Below are 22,268 nucleotides of genomic sequence, written 5' to 3'. Positions count from 1 at the left end.
AGGGTAAATATCATGACTGTAGGGTAGAGGGAAAGGGCACCAGGTCCAATGTGGGGAGCTTTGAGAAATGAGAGGAAGTTAACAGGTACTGAGACAGGAGATGCCTGAGCAAAGGTTGAGACTTTAGGAGTTGTAGGTCTGCACACTTGAGCTGTGAGCTGGTTGGTAGTGATGGAGCAGGAAATGGGGAGCTGGGGTATTGGAAACACAGCTGGAAGAGTGTGCTTGGGTCAGAGTCCTGAAGGTCAGCTACCCTTGTGGATGTCTGAAACTTTAAAGCTCGGGATGGCTGAATAGAAGCAGAGTAGGAGAAGCCAAAGTTGGGAATTGAGTCTCCAGGGGAATACCCAAGTCTGAGCAGTTGGGGTAGGGAGTGGGATATAGGGTGGTGGACCTAGTACCCAACTATCAACAAGATTGAGAAGAATCAAGGCAAGGGAAGCCAGGAGACCATTCCAGAAGCCATGCCATGATGAAGTCATGTCATAGGACATGTTTGGAGAGCTCTCAGTCCTGTTTCCAATGGCCTGCCTCCACCTCCTTGTTCACCCACTTAGCAGTGATTTATTGAGCACTTGCTTTGTGCTGGGGTTACAGCAGTGAACAAGTCAGGCAAGATTCCTGCCCCCTGGAGGGGAGCATGGATAAATGAGGTAATTACGGATTGTGATAGTCCTACCGAAAAAGTAGCTTTTGCTGGTAGGACTAAGGTTAGGCAGTCTGTGCTGGCCCGAGTCAAGAGGTGATATTGGATCTGAGTTCCCAATGGTGAGAATACCCCAGCCACGGCAAGAGCCAGGGAAAGAGCCTTGCAGGCAGAGAGAACAGCAATTGCAAAGACCCTAGAGGGAGGGAGTCCCTGGCCATCTGCAGGAGTACTCTGGGCTTTGTCAAGGTTTCCTTGGGTGGCAGGGGGGTGGGAGGAGGACAGTGGGGCAAATCAGAACAGGTATTTTGTGGAGGGTATCCTGTCTCAGGAGGGGAGGAGGGAGGGAACCTTCCTGAGGAAGAAAAACATATCCCAGTGGAAGAAAGTATGAAATCACTCATACTTAAATGATTCATTTAAAGTAGGCGTGCTTTTTTTTTTTTAAGGGGGAGCTAAAAATTATTTTGCTATTTTTCAACTAATTTTATTCTATTTTATGAGCTTTGTGTCATTCACAGAACTTGGAAACCTTCATTCTGCTTCCTACTGAAACTGGAGTAGGTGGGAGGGCTTTATAAAGTGTCCCAAACCCACTTTCCTCTGCCAGTGGGTGTGGAGGGAGGACAACTGGGCAGTGGGACCAGGGACAAGACTTGGTTGAGGTACCTTGGCACTGAGCATTTTGGAAGCTTCAGTGGTGCTGGATGTGGCACTGTTTACTGTGCCAGCGGGGATTTGTTCTGGGAAATAGGGAAACGCTTTCTGGGCCAGTAAAGGGGTTCATTTTACATATATTAGAAAATCATCTTGAATAAAATGATTAAAAAAAACACTGTACAAAAGAAATAAAGATAATTGTTCTGATTTGTTTCCTTCCCGAGTTGGTCAGCCTCAAGGCCAGTTGGGGATTTTTCCAATTCTAGACTAGCTTTCTGAGCAGAGTTCTTCCGAGTCCACTAAATTAGTGGGCTAATTAGTGGGTGCCTAGATTTCAGAGGCTAGTGGCAGGCCTGAGTGGTTAAGAGATGGGTTGGCTTGATTATCCTTCAGCTGAGAGATATGAAATTTGAGGTATATCATGAAGGAACATGGAGGGTTTGAAGGCGTTATATTGGCATACAGTGATTAGCCAGGCAAACAAGCTAAAAGACTCCTTAAAGGGTAGACAACAGAAGAGGTAAGCACAAATCAGTGCTTAGTACTATGAAGGAGAGGTACATGGTGTTCTGGGGGACCAGAACTGTTTGGATGGTCCAGGTGTTTGGTAGGAATGAAAGTGGCTAACCTGACTTTCACAACATCTAGCATTATTCTATATTCTTGGGATAAAGTAGAGAGGAGGATGTAAATGAGAGAGGTGATGGTTCAAAGGCAACTTGTGTGATTTCTTTTGGAAGGATGGGTCAGAGAAATGTCTTGTTTTAGGCAAGGACGTAATAATGCTGCAGGGAAACAATGGATTGCCTAAAAATTAAAGACTGCAGAAGGGACAGATTAGTATCTTGAGCTTTTCCTAGACTTCCTGTCCCACCTTTGTTCTTCCTAATTTTCAATATGGCTCAAGGTGGGGGGGAGGGACCCTTAGGTTGAAGGGGATGTGTAAGAGTGTCCTTGTTCTGGTGAAGGATACTATGGGTTGCTGCTGGGCCTTGCAGTCAGGAGGGCTGATGTTGGTCAGCTGTGGGTTTCTCTGGTGCTGGGCTGTGAAGGTCACCTGGTAGCATCTGGTGATGTCAGGAAAGAGATCTTTCTAGGCTGGCCCATTCATGGAACTAGCTTACTCCCATCTGTCATCTTTGTGGCACACAGCATTTACTTTGCCATTCTTGACTTGAGATGCCTCAGGCCGTTACTTAACCACAAAGTGGGAATCTGGAAAGAGAAATGCTCAGCTGGCTTGGCAGGTTTCTAGGCATTGCAGTGATCTTCAGCATTCTGCTGTTTGGTGGGCAGTAAGGACTCGAGGCAGAGTACTTTGTGCCTTGGAGCCATTCCTTGAAGACCACCGTGATGACTGGATGTTTCCAGACCCTGTGCCCTGGCAGGGTGAGCCTACATAGGTGTGAGGGCTCAGATATGCTGAGGCTCGACAACTCCACTGAGTTTATCTGGAGGCACTGGCATTAGGTCATGGTATACAGGGACTGAGGCAGAGGGGGCCCCCTTCACTGGCTGCTGGCATTCTGTTTTTATTTTTTAAACATTTTTTAAGTTTGTTTATTTTGAGAGAGAGAGTGCGCGCACACAGCAGTGGCGAAGGGCAAAGAGAGAGAATCCCAAGTAGGCTCCGCGTTGTCAGTGCAGAGCTCCATGTGGGGCTCGATCTCAAAAAATGTGAGATTGTGATCTACACTGAAATCAAGAGTTGGATGCTCAACTGCTCAACCGCTCAACTGACTGAGCCATCCGGGTGCCCCTCTATGTTTATTTAATAGAGTAAAAGGAGTTAAGATGTGCCTGGGTGACTCAGTCGGTTGAGCACCCAACTCTTGATTTCCGCTCAGGTCATGATCTCAGGGTCATGAGATGGAACCCTGCGTGGGGCTCTTCACTGACAACATAGACCTTGCTTGGGATTCTTTCTCCCTCTCTCTCTGTCTCTCTCCCACTTCCCTGCTTGCATGCGCACACGCTCTCTCTCTCCCTCTCTCTCTCTCTCTCTCTCTCAAAATAAATAAACATAAAAAAAAGAATAAAAGGAGTTAAGTGTTGTTTCACATAATGTGATGTAGGGAGTAGGTAAACATACTGAGAGTATACAACTCCCCCAAAGCCTGAGTCCTTGCATCCTGCCCAGAGGATGCTGAATTAATGACCTCGTGGAGATTGTTCTGGAGCTTCTGAGTGAAAGATACTTTTTTCCAAATGAGTAGGAGTCTGGGTATCAGAGTCACCTGAACAAAGCCTGGGCCTCCAAATCAGTGATTCTGATTTAATAGGTCTGCGGCCCAGTATTTTTTTTTTTTTTTTTTTCCTGGTGATTCTAATTTTCAGCCAGATTTGGGAACCTTCCCACCAGTTACAGATCCAGGGAAGCTCTTCCCACTCCTGAGGTGACTTTTGCCTCCTTGCTTGCCCATACTGGCCTTGAACCCTGATCCCTAACCATGGGCACATGTTTGGTCTTCACTCCTCTTTATGTCCCTTTCCAAAATGTGTCTTTTGGGGTGCTACCCCCTGGCTTTGCTTCAGCCTAGATTGGGGCTGGTGACTCATCTCTTTCTTATCCATGAAGAACAGGAGAACTGCATCTGGAGATTTTGATGAGCAGATATTCTGGGACATTTTCTTAACAAAACTTCCTGCTTGAGGCTTGACTGTGTAGTAGATTCTGGCCATAGAAATCCAGGCCCTGAGGTAGAGGTGGGATGGTTTGTGACTGGCACAGGGAAAAAAAACTATCAGCTGTCTTCTCAGAGACACGATGGAAGTACTGTCAGTATTTCTGCCACCATGTTTTCGGCCCTGCTGACTCTGGGACAACATTGGTTACCCTGAGGGAGTCCTAGGTGGGCATTGTCAGGGAATAGGGCTGATTTGGTGGCATTCTTGAAATGGGTGCTTGGCGAGACAAACATCCAAGAGTACACATGACATCTCAGCAGTTGTTGGGTCAGGTGGCAGGAGTTTTTAAGACCAGCAAGATAACATGAGATCTGGACAAGACCAAGTTGGAGGGGCTGTTCACTCCTTGCTCTTGCTCCTCTTGTCCCATGGCCTGTGATTCCTACCTTCCCCTCTTTTCTCCCCCGCTGCCTGTTCCCCTCCCTTCCCTGCTTTAGGATTTCCTGAGTGTCTGCCCATGACAGGAAGTGTCCATTCACCTTGGCTGCACCAGGAAACCCAGCTCAGTGCTGCCAGAATGCCTGTGCCCACCCCGATCTTCAGGTTTACCCATTGTGTTAGAACTCTTCTTGAGTGTCAGATCGTTTACCTTGACAGAGCAACTTAAGGGCGAGGACTGGGTCTGGTTCGTCTTTGCCTTTTCATCACCTTGCACACTGCCCGGTGTGTAATAGGGTTCGTAAATAATCTGTCGCGTGATCAACGAATCCATACATTCTTTGAGGGATGATATAAATAACTCTTACCACGATCTTATAGTTGAACATTGTTCGTCTATTACAGTCTAGTAAATATATATAAGCTAACTGATAGCCTTGTATTCAAAATGCATTTTAAGGGACATTTTTCTAGTATATAGAGTATTTCAGACAGCTTGGGACATTAACTGAGCACTTTTGAGGTAGTAGATGCATTGTGTTTATGAGAATTCTTTTTTTTTTTTTTTTTTTTTTTGTAATTAAAGGAGCAATGTTACTGAAAATGTCACATTAGGAAGTGAACCCTTAGGGCACCTGATGGAACTTACCTTCATTTGTCAAAGGAGAGTATGACAGGCCTTTCAGTAGAGTGAGTTGGATAATTCAACTGTATCTCCTTGAATTTAATATTGGCTTTAAAAGACCCACATGTACACACATGTGTATGTGTGTGTGTGTATATTTAAAATATTTTTTGTTTTATAATATAAGGCAGGGGCGCCTGGGTGGCTCAGTCAGTTAAGCGTCTGACTCTTGATTTTGGCTCAAGTCATGATCTCACAGCTCATGAGATGGAGCCCTGCATTCAGCTCTGCACTGACAGTGTGGAACCTGTTAGGGTTTCCCTTGCTCCCCCTCTCTCTGCCCCTCCCTTGCTTGCCCCCCAATAAATAAATAAACATTAAAAATATATGTAAGATAACTATGCGGCTTGGGGCTCCTGGATGGCTCAGTCGGTTAAGCGTCCAACTTTGGCTCAGGTCATGATCTTACTGCTCGTGAGTTCAAGCCCCGTGTCCGGCTCTGTGCTGACAGCTTGGGCTCCAGGCTCCAAGCCTGCTTCAGATTCTGTGTCTGTCTCTCTGCCCTTCCCCTGCTTGCACTCTGATTCTCTCTCTCTCTCTCTAAAATATAAAATAAAACATTTTAAAAATTAAAAAAAAAAAAGATAACTATGCAGTGGGACATAGTCAAAGAGTTCTGGATTGGCAATCAAGAGACCTAGGTTCTAGAATTAGCTCTGCTTCTGTGGGAGTAGGCAAGTCAGTTTCCTGCTTAGGCTTTTATAATATGAAAGTGTTGTGCTTGTTCAGGGATTGCAAATGTCTGCAAGAATGGGGTTACTAACTTAAGTTGCTGTGTGTGCTATACCATTTTTTTTTTCTCTTAGAACCCTGTCCCCTTTTTCTTTTATGTTCCTACTTCTGTTAAGTTGAGGGAAATATTTCTGTATCACACACACAAGAAGACCAAGAAACCCAGTAATATAAGGGCAATGATAATCACAGCTCTCTCCATGGTGAGGCGTTAGGGAGTGGTAGGGATTGTGGCATATTGGAGTAGCCAAGCCTGCTTGTGAAGGGCAGCTATCACTTAGCACACCCAATCGTTTTTAGATGTATATGTGGACCATGTTGACTGTTTTTTTTTTCCCCCTAAGAGAACTCATAAGTCTGGGTTTTATGTCACCTCTCTGATGTTTAAGTTTTGGCTTAAATTTTCTAAGCCCATCCTTCAGATCAATGTAATACTACTATAGGTTAGGTGTAGCCCACTGGGCTTTCAGTTTGGGATCCCTGTTATAGATGATCTCTAAAGCTTCTTTCTGCCCAAGCAAGGCCCTCTGATTCTAATGGGGACCATTTCAGCTGGTGAACTAAAGATTGTTTTTCTAGTTGGGGAAGATAGTGGGGCTAGAAGAAGAGTATGGGGGCTTAGGCCTAACCAGGATGCCTGCCAATTGGTGTTTTGGCTGGCCGCCTCCCCTTGTGGAGAGACCACAGGGTGCCTGATTCATACCAGATGTTTTGTTTGTGATTGCAGGAGTTGGCATTTGTTGGAGGAGTTTGTGAAACCTTCTCTCTGCCCAGAGCTCCGGGACCAATGCATCTTCCCACCACCTTAAACCACTGGTAAATATGTTCTGTTTTGTTTCTTCTTTTGCAGCAAAGGGAACTATTTTTGGTGCACTATAGAATGTGATTTTGGGAGAACCACACTGTCCTTACTGTTCTAGAAGGAAGAACACTGGGCTGGGCCTAGGCATATCTGGGTTCTGGTACCTACTTGGTTGTGCCATTTTTACTGTGGGATCTTAGGTGAATTGTTTGACCTCTCTGGGCCCTAGACAGAGAAATGAATCCTACCCTGCTAAAAGAGATATGTATGGGAGATTGCTTCCAAGGGAGTAAAGTGCTGGGCAAGTATAAAGTAATCCTATTTAGCTGTGAGATGTAGAGCTGGGTAATTCTAAGCGAACAAATTAAAATGTGAACACGTATGTTGGAAACATGGACTTAAATACCTATTTTCTGAGTCTTCCAGAGTGGTGTTTCAAGACATTTGCATTTTCCGTTTTTCCCCCTTCCTACCACTGCTGCAGCTGCCGTTTTCTTGAAAGGTTGAATTAACTGCACTTCACAATTACCTTCATTTTGGAGATCAGATAATTTCAGTTAACAAATGTTTTTCTTTGCAAAAGAAACTTAATTACTCCTCACAGCAGGTAAGCGCCTTGCTTCTGTGGCAGTTGAAAGAGGCAAAAATATATCCTTCACAAGAGCGTGTCCGTGCCAAGAAGAGGGTGCTTCAAGGTATGCTAGCTAGCTGAAGGTCACGTGAAGGACTCCCATGAACTGTTTGAGGGGAAGGACCACCATGAGCCAGGGAGACAGTATGACCCTGTGTGTCTTGATTCCCGCCACACTATTGAGAAAAGCCCGTGTGTTTTCTCACTGGCTGGTCAGCTTGCCACCATGTGGACCAGGTGCTGGGATGACCCGGTGAGACAAGTTCTGGGGGCCTGGCCACATGGGGAGCTTGCTGAATGCTGGGGGTTGGTGCAGGAAGGACAGGCGGTTAGGACAGACAGGCCCAGGGTTGGGGACCCCACTCGGGCATGAGAGGCTGACCAGATTGCTACGTCTAAAGGGACACAATGGACATTCTGCGTCCCACAGCCAGAGTCCCATCTGGCGGGCAAGAAAAGCTCCATGGTGGGGGTCCTCAGAGAAGCATTTGGTCTCAGGTGGGTGGGACACTACCCATTCAGCAAATATGTGTTAATGCCTACTCTGTGCCAAGGCACTGCTCTGGGCACTGGAGATTCACTGGTCTAAAGGCAGACTTTGTCCACAGCTCTGAAGCTTAGATTCGAGTAGGGTGGCAAACAAGAATGTGAGCTCCATGACGGCAGAGATCTTTGCTTATCTTATTCACTGGATATCCCCAGCTCTTAGAAGAGCACCTTGCATGCAAACATGATGGGTACTCACTAAAAATTATTTTATGAACAAAGTAGATCACTAAATAGATAATATCAGGTGGTAATAGGTGCCATGGAGGAAAAAAAAAGTGAGAGCCACCCCACTTTGTGTTTTTTGTTTTGTTTTGTTTTGAGGGGCTGGAGGGACTATTTTTGAAAGAGTGGCCTGAGAAGACTTCTGTGCATGGGAGAGAGAGGGAGAAAATTCTGTGCAAAAAATCTGAATGGAGTGAAGGAATCTAGGGGGAAGTGTGTAGGCAGAGGGAACAGTGAGCGAAAAAGAACAGCCTTTGACGTAAACTGAGCTTGGCATGATAGGAGAACAGGAGGGCAGCCAGTTTGGCTAGCCTTGAACTGGGAGGTAGGTATGGGGAGGGAGAGTGATATGAAGTGAGATCAGTGGCAGGTGGGAGCCAGATCTTGTAGGCCACGATAAGGAGAGTGTGATTAGACACCACTGGAGAGTTTGAACGGAATTATTTGTGCTTTACAATTATTTTCCTGGGTCCTGAGTGGAGAATAGACTTTGGGGTCAAGAGGAGAATCATAACCTGAAGGGGTCCAGGCAGGAGATAAGGCCTGGAGGAGATTAGTGTGATGAACTCAGGATATATTTTGAAGGTCATGCCTGCTGGATTGGTGTGGGGTGTAAGCAGAAAGAGTCCAGGATGAGCCCAGCGTTTTTGGCTGGGTGAATGATGTTGCTGTTTACCGAGATGGGGAACAAAGAGGGATATATGTGATGGTGTTTGGGGGCGGGGACCTGAGGGTTCAGTTTGGGCATGTTAAGTTTGAGATGCCCATTTGCTATTCTCATGGAGATCTAGAATTGGCTGGGGCTGGAGATGGTCCCTTTGAGAGTCATCAGCATGTAGATGGTATTTAAAAGCTATGAGGCTGAATGAGATTACTTAGAGAAAGCAGTGCGAGGTAGGATTTGGACAGAGAAAGAGGCAAAGGGTGGATTTTCCATAGAAAACCCCTAAGAAGTAAATGGAGACACATGCTAATGAATATGGTATGATTTCATGTAATACAAATATAAATTATTCAAATGAGATAATGATATAAAAGTAGTAAGGTCTCACCTTATATTAAAAAAAAAACTTGAGGGGTGCCTGGGTGGCGCAGTCGGTTAAGCGTCCAACTTCAGCCAGGTCACGATCTCGCGGTCCGTGAGTTTGAGCCCCGCGTCAGGCTCTGGGCTGATGGCTCAGAGCCTGGAGCCTGTTTCCGATTCTGTGTCTCCCTCTCTCTCTGCCCCTCCCCCGTTCATGCTCTGTCTCTCTCTGTCCCAAAAATAAATAAACGTTGAAAAAAAAAAAAATTAAAAAAAAAAAAAAACTTGAAGTACTGTGACTCCCCAAACCAAGAAAATTAGTTTTAGAGTTGTGTAATTTTAAATCGGGTCAGCTGAGAGAATTATAAACTGCATTTATGCAACTGGCACGTGGCTGTGCTTTCGGCTGGCAGGCAGAAGGTTCCAGCATCCTTTGCCATTAATAGCATGTAAACTACACTGTTCTTTATCTGTACTGCCACTTCTGCAAGCCATTTTGATGACTAAGTTTAATTCACTGTTAATATGTTTCAGGTTTTTCATCCTGTAATCATACCATCCAAAAGTTCATTAAACGAAGGCTCGCGAGCGTGTAAAACCACGCACGAAGATCAGTACTTCTGCAATCAGAGTTAGAAGTGATTCTATTAAAAGGTCAAAGAGGCCTTTCTTTTTTTGCAGAACCACAATTTAGGAAATATTTAGAATATCGCTGAAATATTAAGATAAACTATATCGCGGCAGAAATATACCCTGATGCTTGTAGTAGACGTATGCGTTTCAGGTACCGCCCATATCCCTCAACTGCCATTGACTGACAGGAGAAAATCAGTTCTGAATCATATACATTTTTATCTATTTGTGGGCTCTGGGCACAAAATGCACCTGCTACATACAGTTTTTGTCTGTTTCTTAGAGAATTCGCCCCATTGAGCTTCCTGCACATTCTCATTGGGCTCTTTAGTTTTTCCATTTTCACACTGCCTGGTGAGTTTGTTTAGTCTTGTTATCTCCGGTCCCCATAGAAATTTTTGCCCTCTTCTTGAAGTTGCTGCCCAAAGTTGGCCTGCCTCCTCCCTCTTGCCCTGGGCTTTGGGCCCCACCCATCTTTGACTGCCCTAGTGAGCCTCCCAGCTTAGCCCTCCCCAGAGGCTTTTCAGGATTCTTTGGGAATCCCTTCTTTGGGGAGACTTTCACCTTTTTCCCCCAGGCCTGGTCTTTACATGCTTTTTGTGGACTTGACAAAAAAATAGGAAACCAGGGTCCTGTTGAGGGCAATGTGATAAACAACTGTTCTAGAATGTACTGTTTCAAATTGCTTGGGCAATGGGCCGCGCTAACTTGTGTTTTCATGTATTTCAAAACCCTTGTATCTCAGTGAAAATATTCTCAATGGGACTTCTGGAGCATCTTATAGTAATATGCGTTGGTTATGTACAATTCTATATCTATAGCAAATGATTTATGGTGAAATGAAGGTTTCGGTTGAAGGGTATTTATTCATGACAACTGACATCAATCCTGGTTTTAATTTGTCTTTTCTTATAGAGTAGAACCTAAATATGATTAAAAAGAACGACATTTACTGACAATCATGGGAGGATTTCTCTTCCCTACTTACTTCTTAGTAAGTGCTTTTAGGAATTAAAAAAAAAAAAAAAAAAAAAAGGCTGATACCTTCTCCTGCCCCTGGAGACTGAGTGGTCAGGCATTAAAAAATGGTGGTATCCTTGTGGCACCTGGGTGGATCAGTCAGTTAAGCGTCCAACTTCAGCTCAGGTCATGATCTCAAGGCTCATGAGTTTGATCTCAAGGCTCTGCGTCGGGCTCTGTGCTGACAGCTCGGATACTGTGTTTCCCTGTTTCTCTGCCCCTCCCCTGCTCATACTCTGTCTGTCTGTCTGTCTCTCTCAAAAAAACATAATAATAATAATAAAAATAAGCATTAAGAAAAATTAAAAAAAAAAGATTTAAAAATGGTGATATCCTCTTTAAGGTAAAAAGCAAAACAGTGCTTCAGTGCCTGTATGCATGTAGACCATCTCAGGAGGAGATGCTAGACAGGGGTAGCTTTTTGGGGAGGGCCATGGTATAAGAAAGAGACTTCTTTTCACTCTATACCCCTTTTATACTAAGAAAAAAAAAAAAAAAGAGCTGCCCAAAGTGGAGTCACTCGTGCTAAGACTCACATCAACAAACCAAGGCTTAATACCTAACCTAATTATGTAACTTTTAATAGTCAATCAGGAATTACCTGCTCTGCAGTAATGAGAAGGTAATCTGCCTGACAGATACCCCTCTCCCCCTCCCCCTCCCCGCCTCCCCCCCAAAAGAAGGTGACCTTGCCTGGGACAACCTACTCTTTGCTAGAACAGCTTTGCACCACGTCCTTCCTTCTGCCTATAAAAATCTTCCATTTTGTATATTTTCTCAGAGCTCCTTTCTGCTAGAGGGGGATGTTGACTGATTTGTGAATCATTGGATAAAATCTATAAGATCTTTAAATGTACTCCATTGCTTTGCTTTTTAACAACTTCTAAATTTTTTTATATCATGTTTATGTATTAACTTTAAAAAGCATGATAGTATCCCTTTTAACCTTTAATACATGATCCTGAAAACTTACAGTTCCTTCGTTAGCTTGGTTTTCTAAGTGCCCTTGCTCGATGTATATTGAGATTGAAAACGTTGCCTGTTCAGTGTCTATTGCCTTTATTTGTTGTGAGCCTCTGTGTTCATCAGCAGGTTGAGACTAGGCTTCTTTAACTTGAATTTCAAATTTTTTGCATATATTTTGCATATGTCAGCCCCATTGCTTTCTTTCCTCCTTCTTTCCCTTCTTTCAGAAAGGATTTAATAAGGCTGTTTCTGGCCAATATTTTATTCCACAGCTTTAGACAAATATGAATTTGAAATGAGGTGACCTTGCCATGAATTGAACCACAAATTATGCTGTTTAAACCGACATCTCTCTGCTGCCCTTTGGAGCAAAATATTGTTGCGTTGCGGAACAGGATGTGGAATTTGGAATCCGGTGGTTGAGGGTTTCTAACCCCAGAGCTCAGTCAAATTTAAAAGCAACCCTAACTCATTTTCCTTAAGAATCTCAGCTACTGGAGGGAAATGCTCAACATGGAATTTACGTGAGTTGTCACCTTTCCTTAAGTGAAGGCTGGAATTCAGGGTCGAATACCAATGTTGCCAGTCACTATGCTGTTGTTGGGCAGCTGTGTGTGCTGTTGGGGACAGCTTCTGCAGAGGTCATTGTCTAAAAAAGTATCTCCCTGGACTTGCTGTATTGGTTTGTGTCACCAGAGTTTCAAACAGGCACTTTCTGGCCAAAGTTACTTTGTCCTGTAAAGAGATGATACCCATTTCAAGCAGCAGTGACATTTTTGAGGTGTTGCTCTTTCTCCAGAAGATTTACACCTTTGATTTTGTACTTTTTAAACAGGAAGTTTTATCACATTTGCCGGCCACGTGTATAAACAAGATATTTTCTCCTTTTCCATCCAGTGACTACAACTAGAAAGTGAGAAACCTCTTTTGCCTTTCTTTTTCCTCCCTGGTTTGGGGAAGTAAACATTAGATCATACGTGGGGCTGTCACAAAAACAGGGAGCTCATCATCATCTCCTGTGATTCCTGAACATCATGGGAAGAAGTCCCTCTGAGTGCTCCACTGACTAAATTAGACAAGGCACCATCTGATACCTGCTTCACAGCAGTGCCCTCATCCTGCAGTCTCCTTATCAACGTGGAGATGACTCACTCTGTTTTCCTCGCTCAGAGAGATTTGCTCTGGTTTGCTGATTATGGCAGTGATTAAATAAAAAATGGTTCCTACAGAGGTATGCTTGAAAAAATAACTGCATTATTTTTGCTTGAACTTGCACAATTGAACTTTCATATTACAGTCAGTTAGGTATTGGTTCTTAGGCTTTTTTGGGAGAGGGGTCAAGACCCCTCTAAGGCACATATGCACATTGCCTAATTTGCATATATAATGGATTCGCACCCCTCCACCCAGTTATCATGCCTTCTAACTTAGTCACACAAACCATTAGCATATTATTATAAGAGTGATTCTGAGCAGCAGGTTACCTGCTCTGGATGGCATTTCTGTTAGAGAAAGATTAAGGAAGATAGCTATGTTCAAAGCAGCCTAAGTTTATTGAAATTTGCAACTGCTAGAATTGGCTCTATATGGACTCAAAAGCTGGAAATACTCTTCTATGAATTGCTTTTTTTTTAGTTTATTTATTATTTTGAGAGAGAAAGTGAGCGTGAGTAAGTAGGGGCAGAGAGAGAGAGGGAGAGAGAATCCCAAGCAAGCTCTGTGCTGTCAACACAGAGCCCAACACGGGGCTCCGTCCCACGAACCACAGAGATCATGACCTGAGCCGAAATCAAGAGTCAGACACTCAACCACCTGAGACACCCAGGCACCTCAAATTGCTATTATTTTAATAAAAAAGGGAAAGAGGTACTTTTACCCTTTTTGCTTTCCAACAGCTAATCTCATGTTTTTCTCAAATTCATTTATTCCCTCTTCTCACCTCCCTGTTCAAGAGAAAAGTTGTTATGGAGAAATACAGGTTTAAAAAAAAAAGTGTATAGAGCTCAGTCTTCATTTTCCAACCAAGTTTGTGTTTCTAGATGTTGCATTTGTTCCCTGAGTTAATTACGTTTATAAGCATCCTGTCTGTTGTGGCAGGTTACAACCTAGCTGCCCAGGAAACACCAGTTTTAAGTATTTGAAGTAAGTGGCCAGAATTTTAAAAGTGAGGCAATTTCATATAATTTTATTTCTAACTCCTCTTGACCGAGTATCTTGCAGTATCAGGCCGTATCCTTGCATGGAGCAGAGTGGGCTAAACGGAGGACCAACGGTTGTCCCTCTTGTGGGGGCCTTCAGGGCCCAGTTTGCTGCAGTCCCCACATACCCACTTGTCACCTGCTTAGCTCGCTCAGGCTTTTGGTTTTGTAACCTGTGACTTATGGTTTCAGTTTCAAATCTTACCTCAAAGAATCAGCGGATCTGGAGGCTCAACAAAACATTGTTTTGGTATCCTCCTTTGTAAATTACAGAAACTAAATTCAAAATGATAAGGAGAGGGGTGCCTGGGTGGCTCAATCAGTTAAGTGTTAAGTGTCCGACTTTGGCTCAGGTCATGATCTCACAGTTCATGGGTTTGAGCCCTACATCGGGCTCTCTGTGTCACCTCAGAGCCCCCTTCGGATTCTCTGTCCCCCTTTCTCTCTGCCCCTCCCCAACTTGTGCTCCCTCTCTCCCTCTCTCAAAAATAAACAAACATTAAAAAATTTTTAAATAAAATGATTGGGAGAAAAACGGTTGGGGCCGTGGAGTAGTGAAACAAATATTTTTTCCTTCAAGAGATTTGTGTGTTTTTTAATAAGAGGAAGGAAAGAAAGCAATAATGTAATTTTTAGAGTATTCTTTACAAATACCAAATGATTAGATTAGTTTTGAAACATATGTATTCTACATAATGTGGTTTGCTCATAAAATTACCATATTGGGAACATTTATATAAATCTAATTAGATTTTTTTCTCTCAAATATTTTCCTTTTTCTTTCTTCAAATGGAACTGAATTACTGAATTTGAAGGAGCTGAACATTTCTTAAGTTTTTTTTATAATAGATCAAAATATAAAACTGGATGACAGAAGTCACCATTTTCACGAAACAGTTGTTAGTTTTTGAGCCCTGGTACCTTCCAAAGTAATGAGTAGATTATAGGAAAGGAACTTCACACAAATGAGACCAAGCCAACAAACCAACCTCAGATTTTAATAACCATGTGAACTAACCATTACATTTTATGAACTTTGTGATAGGCAGTTTCTGTTTTTTTCTAAGAATTCCTTTTTTTTTCCCCCTCTTAAAATCATTCTTATTACCTTCTGAAAATGGGATGCTAGCCAGGATGCCGACAACATCTCCGTCCTCTAGCTTTCTGGTTTTAGAGTGCAAGCCCATCACAGAGGAGTCTGGGCTCCTCACCCTGGCCACCCTGACTTGCCACCTACCTTAGAACAACATACCCTCTCTGGGCTTCATTTTTTTCTTATATAAAATGAGATCATATTTGGGTTAGCTGTGGAGAATTCTCTGACATGTAGCAAACCCTTCGTTCTGGGCATAAGTTTTGGGAAACTCTGGTGTCCTGGCCAGACAAGTTCTATGGGGCTAGAGGAGCAAAGTCTCAGTGGAGAGGGGTTCCTCATGGTTGCCTCGAATAGACATGGAAGAGCTAAGTACAATGAGGTTTGTTCTCAACAAGCTCACGGCATGACCCTCAACCCACCATTCTGGGAGAGGACTCTGGACCTCTGCTTAGTAGACAGGACAGAAGCGAATTAGGAAGAATTTTATCTTCTTGGCATTGTGTAGAATATTTCCAACCTTTGGTGCTCCCAGGTCTATGAGTGGACTCACGTTTGCTGTTCGGATTATCTTTACACTTGAATTATACGATCCGGGGTCATACTTTTCCTTTCTTTGTGGCAGTCCGACACCAGTTACATACCGTCTCTTGGCCATTACGTGGCAAAACTGTTGACCGGAACAAAAAGTAAATGGCAAGTGGAGAGGTTTTAGCTGAGTAAACGATACATGTTCTAGAACATGGTCAACACAGGACGGTGCCATAGAGGCTGCTGCGGGTGTTTTGTGGTGGGCCTGGGTCTGCAGTTAGCGGAGAGTGTGGTGTTCTGCTTGTCATTGGTTGGCAGCTTCTAATAGCACTTGGAGCATGGAAATATAAATATATGCACATACACTGCAACATATGTAATATACGTGAAATGTATTGTGTGTGTTTTATATCAAATATATTGTGTTTTTTAGGAAATTTATGTCAGGAATAAATGGCACTGCAATGATTTCAGTGCTGCTTGGGTTATCATTAAAGGGGCTGTGAGTGTAGGAGCCCATTAGGGACCAGAGACTAAGCTTGCAAAGGCCTTGCGATTGTTTTAAAAGGCTTTTGACATATTCTAGGCTGCATTCTTGGCTCACACACCTAAAGATACTGTGGATTTTGCAACCCATTAGATCGGCTCTTCAACATTAAGTCAGTGATTTGTTTTGTTTACTCGTTTGTTCAGACAACAGCTATGGAGTACCTAATACCTTACATAGTGCCTTTTGGCATTTGGAACATATCCACGTACCTCAGCCACTCAGGTGTGCTGGTTTCAGAGGCCAGTCAGATGCGCGGGCAACAGCCTGCATTGGTCAGTGACCGTCTTTTGTGCTTGTGAGCAGATATACCCACAGCTTGGCCTGGGCTATTTAGGAAGGAACTCGGGACAGGTGGACAGACGGGTTGCTATGGGGGCTGGGCTTGGACAGTTGTGCCCAGGAACAGAGGGGGTGGGAGTCCTCTGCTGAGCATGAGTGGGGTGGGTGGGATGCGGTTGTGGCTCTGAGGAAGATGGAAACTATTTGGAACAGCTGCCGTGGGTTGGGCACTAGGGGCTGAGCGAGAGCTGAAAGCTAGGCCTGCTGAGTAACTAGGAGGAAGCCGTAGTGGACAGCAGGTGTGGCCTGGCTGTGTGACTCTGGGACAAATGGAGAGGCTGGGGTGCGGGGTGGCGGTAGGGATAGGCCTGTTGCTTGATGATTGACCTAGTGTAGGCATATGCCAGCCGTGTGAGTGTGGCCGGACAGGGAGCTGTCGAGGGCGTCTGAGGGTGCTGGGCAATACCTCTACTTAGCATGGCTTATAAGGCCCTTTGTGTCTGAGCTCCTCCCACCTTGCATGCCCTCTTGGGCCATTCCTGTGTACTTTTATACATATTATTCCCTTGGTCAAATTATTTCCTCCTCCAAGTGTTGGCCCAGGCATCAGTGCTGGGAAGCTGTTCCTGCTTGCACTCGGCTCCAGTCTCTGCTGGGGCAGCTGACCCTTCGCCCCGTCCACATGTCTCTCCCATGGTACTGTAGAGGCTTGTTCACAGGCCGCTGGCATATGTGGAGTGATGGGTTCATTGAGTAGAGGACTGTCTTAGTACCTAGACGTACAGAATGTGTTCGGTAAATGTTTGCTGAATGGAGGCATAACTGCTGTGTTGCGGTATTAGTTTGTAATATTGGGTACCTATCTATCTATCCATCTATTGGTTGATAGAGTAAACAATACATATTATAGAACATAGTCAACACAGGACGGTGCCATAGAGGCTGCTGCGGGTGTTTTGTGGTGGGCCTGGGTCTGTAGTTGGCAGAGAGTGTGGTGTTCTGCTTGTCATTGGTTGGCAGCTTCTAATGGCACTTGGAGCATGGAAATATAAATATATGCACATACACTGCAACATATGTAATATACATGAAATGTGTGTGTGTATACATATCTTAACTGATAGGTAGATAATATATGTATTAGATATATATTAGATAGATAATATATATGTATAACTATTAGACCTAGAAGAAAACTATAAGATCAGCTAGTTCAACTTACTCATTTTATAGTTCACGGAGAACTGAAACTCAGAGAGATTGAGTGCCTAACCTGATGTCACACAGCTTGCTCGAGGCAGAGCTAGGACTCAAAATTACCTCCCCTGTCTCCAAATGCCATATTCCTTCCACTGTGCCACAGCAGTCTCCGGATGTGTCTGTGCATGACTTAAGTGTGTGAAGACAGCAAGCCTCTGCCTCCGCTAAGTGCGTGGTTGCAGTCTAATGTCACTATTCATGGTGGTATGTTATCTCATTTTTCTCCTAGGGAGGAAAACTGTGTCCTGACAACCCGAGGACCTTTTCCTCCGCATTGTGCCAGGTTTACAACAGCCCTTACCTCACTGCTTCCCCTTCCCTTTCCGGGTTTGTCCTAGTTTATCTTTGGTTAGGGCGAGCATCAGCAACTGTTTCTAAGTAAATAGAGGAATTGCAGATTCAGGGTTTGTGGTTTCCAACATTCAGTGCTTTGGGCTTCAGCCTGTCCCCTTCTGACTGCTGTCATTGCTACTCTTGTCTCCAGATTGCCCTGATTTAGCATGTGTTCAAGACTGGTAGTGTACAATGGAAGTTTCCTTCTTGGAGCAAGCAGAAGAACTGACAGAGCACTGAAAAAGGGAAGCCTTAGGAGAACGAGAGTGGGCATATGTCTGAACTGTTCTGTATCAGTAAAAAAAAAAAAAAAAAACCACACACACACACACACACAAAAACAGGGTATCTGTTGGTTTCCAGACCCATCCTTGGAGAATGAGATACATTTTGGGTTGTCTAGAAATGCTTGTTGTGTATTTTCCGTCTCCAAACTTGTCTCTGTGCTTTTGGATAATATTTGATGCTTAGAATGTTCTGTCTAGGGTTAAAGTCTCAGTGTGACAGAGGGTGGGGTGTGGCTGGTTCCCTTACCGCCTATTCACGGATGACGCAGTTTTGTGAGGTTGGTTCCAGGTCACTGCAGATCTTCTTAACTCCCTGCCCATTACCCTTGGTCTGAAGTACCTTAGGGTCAGTTCCAGGACTAGAAGATCTGGACATGAGTTCTGGGGGTGGGGGTGACTGGTTTGAACCTTTGGGCTCATCTGTTAATTAACCAAACAGTACATGGCAAACAAATGCCCATTTTGAAAAAAATGCTTTGGAGACCAGGGTCTTCAGAGTTTTTATTACTTCAGGGAGCTCTTCAACACTGCTCTCTCATAGCACTTCCATACTCCTCTCACTTTTTTTTTTTTTTTTTTAAGTAGGATGATGCCCAGTGCCCCCATTAGCTCAGAAGTCGTGTGGCTTGGAACAAGGCCAGTGTCTTTGGTTTTACAGGGTTTCTGAAGCCACTTTGGACCTTCTTGGCTCCCAGGCACTTGGGAGCCTGTTTCTGATTCTCCCTGGGCTGGTTTTGAGTTCCAGGTATTGAGCTGAAAGTACATCAGCCAGGGAGTTGGACTGCATCAGGAAGTATTTTGATTTGCTATATTCTCTGCTTGGCATCTACTCATTTCCTTCAGGGACATCCCCTTCCTTGGAAAAAATAACTCCAAAGATGCTTGTCTGACCTATGAGCTAATAAGAAGGCACTCCAACCAGGCGCTTCCCTTTAAGGATCTTGGTTTGTCAGTCACAGGTCACCGGGTGAGAAGGGCATCACCAAATTTAAAATGTTCCTGCATCCACTCCTCCTTGACCCACCTGCCGGCAGTGGTCCTTATGCTGGCTCATTTTAGAATGACAATCTTGGGACAGAACCAGCATTGACGATAGCAGATGTTGGCCAGAGAGCTTTTTTTTTTTTTAAGTTTATTTATTTCCAGAGAGAGAGAGACAGCACGAGCAGGAGAGGGGCAGAGAGAGTTTATTTATTTCCAGAGAGAGAGAGAGAGAGAGAGAGAGAGAGAGAGAATCCCAAGCAGGCTCTGAGCTGTCAGCACAGAGCCTGACATGGGGCTCGATCTCACAAACCGTAAGATCATGACCTGAACTGAAACCAAGAGTTGGATGCCTAACCAACTAAGCCACCCAAGTGCCCCTAGAAAGTGTTTCTAAGGTGTCAGCCATCACACTGCTGGTGTACCCTAAGACCTAACTAGTGGCCTCTCTGAGCCCCAACCCTGAGCTCTGCTCCAGGTTTGTGTAATCTTCTTCTGTGATGCCATAACTTCTCTGTAATTAGGAACAAGGGCATTAGAAGGGGCTCTGCTGGGATCCCAGAGCTGTGTTGGGACCTCATCTGGAAGCTCTCTGAGGAGCATCATAAGGACTCTCACATAGCTAAACTTGACTGCCCTTTTCAGTAACCACTTTGGGCTCTTGGTCTGTGTGAAGCATGTGGCCAAGGATAGGTTGATTTCACGTGTATTCACCTTAAATTTCATCTTGTTAGATTTGATTCATCTTACAACCTCCAAAGAACTTTAAATACCCAGCTTTTGTCATCTAACAAGGTGATGAGCCCTCCCTCATGTATGTCACCTCTAGATACAAGTTGTAGATCAAATGTACAGGACAGGCCTAAGTCCCCGTGCCTGCAGGCTGGTGGCTCAGTCATCTCTATGTAAATCTGCCTAATTGCTCATATTCATATTCACAAGAATATCATAGAACTGTTAAAGCCTGGCTCGAGTGAAGTTATGCTCATCTGAACTATCAGTCTTCTAAATCTAACAAAAAAGAGAATTGGTTCATTTGATACTTGATTATGGCGAACCTCTATCAGTTTTTGGCAGTCATCACTCTTGAGTATTCATCTATGTAATACTCCAGGCTAGAATTTTTCTGGACGTTAGTGCCAAGCCTGTTGGCATATACTTCTAGAATCTTCCTTTTGTTAATTATTTAGTTCCTTATCTTTGAACGCCATTCCTTTCTTTGAGGTTTCTGAAGGACTGTTGACGGTGATTCATCTGCGGCATGTGTCCATACTTTGGCTGTCTGTGGGTGTGATTCATCTGAGCCTAAAAACCTGACTGGACTTAAAATGGCAGTAGTTCCCCCGGCTCCACACCTGTCTTAGTTACCAGAGTCGCCTCTTCCAGTCAGTAGTTACCAGAGTCGCCTCTTCTGGTTTGAAGAACGTTCCCTTAGCGCAGGCGAGGAACTATTTCTCCTCTCCACTGGCTGCAGCGTCCCACTGGCTTCCCCAAACAGGCCTATGCTTCTTTGCTTTTCTTCTCACTCTGATGCTAATTTGACAAACAAATGACAAACAAAAACCTACCGCTGATCGTTATTCACATTTCTCACCTGTTGTAATTCATCCCAGATACTAGCCTTTTGGACTTTCTTCTGACTGATAAATGCTGCTGTCTTTTGTTTAGCTTCATCTCTATTCTATCCTCTTGCAGCCCAGACATGCAAATAGAGCATTCCATGCTAGGAGTGCAGTCCTTTAAAGGACTTTGCAGGGCCTTCCTGGCTGTGGTCCTCCCCGGGCTCTTTGGACCACAGGAGGATTTCTCCAAGCTCAGATAACCTCTGCCTCCCTGTTTGCCTTTCTGATACTTAGCTTCTCACCATCGTATTCTCTCTCATTTTAAGCTCTGACTGGCTCTCTGGGCTGCCTGGCATAACCCTGTGGGGCTGAGTTAATGACTCAGGACAGGAGTCGGCCATGCTGACCGCCCAGAACTTTTATTCCCACCCTGACTCCCCGAGAGACCAGCTCTTCAAACCTCCCACCCAGGGCAGGGCAGGGCTGGGTCCACCGATACCTCTGCCAGAGTTGAATTCTCAAGGAGCATCTGGGCCTCTCCCTGAGCTGAGGCAAAAGACCAAGGCCGCCCAGCCCCGGGTCAGAGAGCCAAAGGAAGGGAATAGGCCAGGGATGGGCCAGCAGAGGGAACGGGCTGGCCGAACTCAGGACATCTGGGGGAGGCTGGAAAGTTTGCTTTCGATAACTCTGAGGACTCTAATCCAGGGGGCCAGGCAGCGGGGCATTCCACTTTTCTGCAAGAGGAACTCGGTATTGGGAGACTGCCTTCTGAGTCGCCATACTATTTTGGGATGAGTAAGTCAAGGAGCAACCCTCTCCTGGCGCCTGGAAGTGCCTCACATTTCCTCATTTTAGACTTGCCATTCCTATAAAGAAAAGCGTCAACTCCGTTACAGATGCTGGATCATTAAGGCTCAGGCTGGATGGAATTTTATCTCCCCACTGTCTGTGGACAAGGATTTACTGAGAAAAATCTCAGTAAGGGATGTTGATTTAGGGAAGGCTTTTTAGAGGACCCACTTTAGGAATGTGCATTTGCATACAAACAATGAAAGTGCTAATTAAAATGATTCTCACATAGTCATTTTAGCCATGCAGGGACTGCAGCTCGGCAACACTTGTATAGTGGAAATGAGTGTACTTGGAAATAATAAAGTATTGCTCCTTTCATCCATCTAACCAACTAAGACTTATTGAACGCCTTCTGTTTGCAAGGCACTGTGCTAGAACCAGGGGGTTGGGCATTGAAAGGTCAAGTACAAAACCTGATGTTTGCCCTCTAGGGTAACCAACTGAGGGGGGTTCCTGGGACATGAGATCACCAGGAAAGTCCAGGGAGAACCAGGGTGATTGGTCACCCTACCTCAAGAGTTGAAAGTTAGTAGGAATTAACCAAGTACCTAAAATGCTCTGCCTGTGGATGGAGACCACATCCACTCACATTGTTTTAAAAACTCTCTGTATTTTGGGACGCCTGGGTGGCTCAGCTGGTTAGGCGGCCAACTTCGGCTCAGGTCATGATCTCGTGGTCTGTGAGTTCGGGCCCCGAGTCGGGCTC

The 22,268-nt window shown here is 44.6% G+C and overlaps 1 protein-coding gene across 48 annotated transcripts in view; it reads left to right on the top strand.

Annotated features, from left to right (window-relative positions):
- SORBS1 (sorbin and SH3 domain containing 1) overlaps positions 1-22,268 on the top strand; it is a 231,596-nt gene that overhangs the window by 58,508 nt on the left and 150,820 nt on the right. For all 48 annotated transcript variants that reach the window (XM_023240763.2, XM_023240762.2, XM_023240761.2 and 45 more), the window contains one exon: positions 6,517-6,605. The gene's annotated coding sequence lies outside the window, so the exon portion shown is untranslated. Of the gene's footprint in view, positions 1-6,516; positions 6,606-22,268 lie in introns of those variants that run through there.

Source organism: Felis catus, chromosome D2 (genome assembly GCF_018350175.1).
Source record: "Felis catus isolate Fca126 chromosome D2, F.catus_Fca126_mat1.0, whole genome shotgun sequence".
Classification (NCBI taxonomy): Eukaryota; Metazoa; Chordata; class Mammalia; order Carnivora; family Felidae; genus Felis; species Felis catus.
Note: the sequence above shows the minus strand (reverse complement) of the source record. Positions and strands in the feature narration are given on the sequence as shown.